This window comes from Anas acuta, chromosome 4 (assembly GCF_963932015.1).
Source record: "Anas acuta chromosome 4, bAnaAcu1.1, whole genome shotgun sequence".
NCBI classification, from domain to species: Eukaryota; Metazoa; Chordata; class Aves; order Anseriformes; family Anatidae; genus Anas; species Anas acuta.
In genome coordinates, this window is record NC_088982.1 from 30,118,835 (window position 1) to 30,119,063 (window position 229).

Here is a 229-nt window from a genome sequence, read left to right on the forward strand (position 1 = left end):
TGCAGCCCCACAGCCCGGGGGGCTCTGAGGGGAGCGCGGCGCACCGAGCCCCAACGGTCGCCAACGGCCGCCCTCGCGCCGCCAACGGCCGCTCCCCCCCCCCCCCAATACGTCACCGCCGGGGATTGGCGGGGCCGTGCCGCCCGGCGCACGCGCGGCCGCCCCCTCCCCTCCGGTGACGCACGCGCGCAGCGCCCAGGCCCGCGCGCACGGGAGCCCCGGCCTGCCC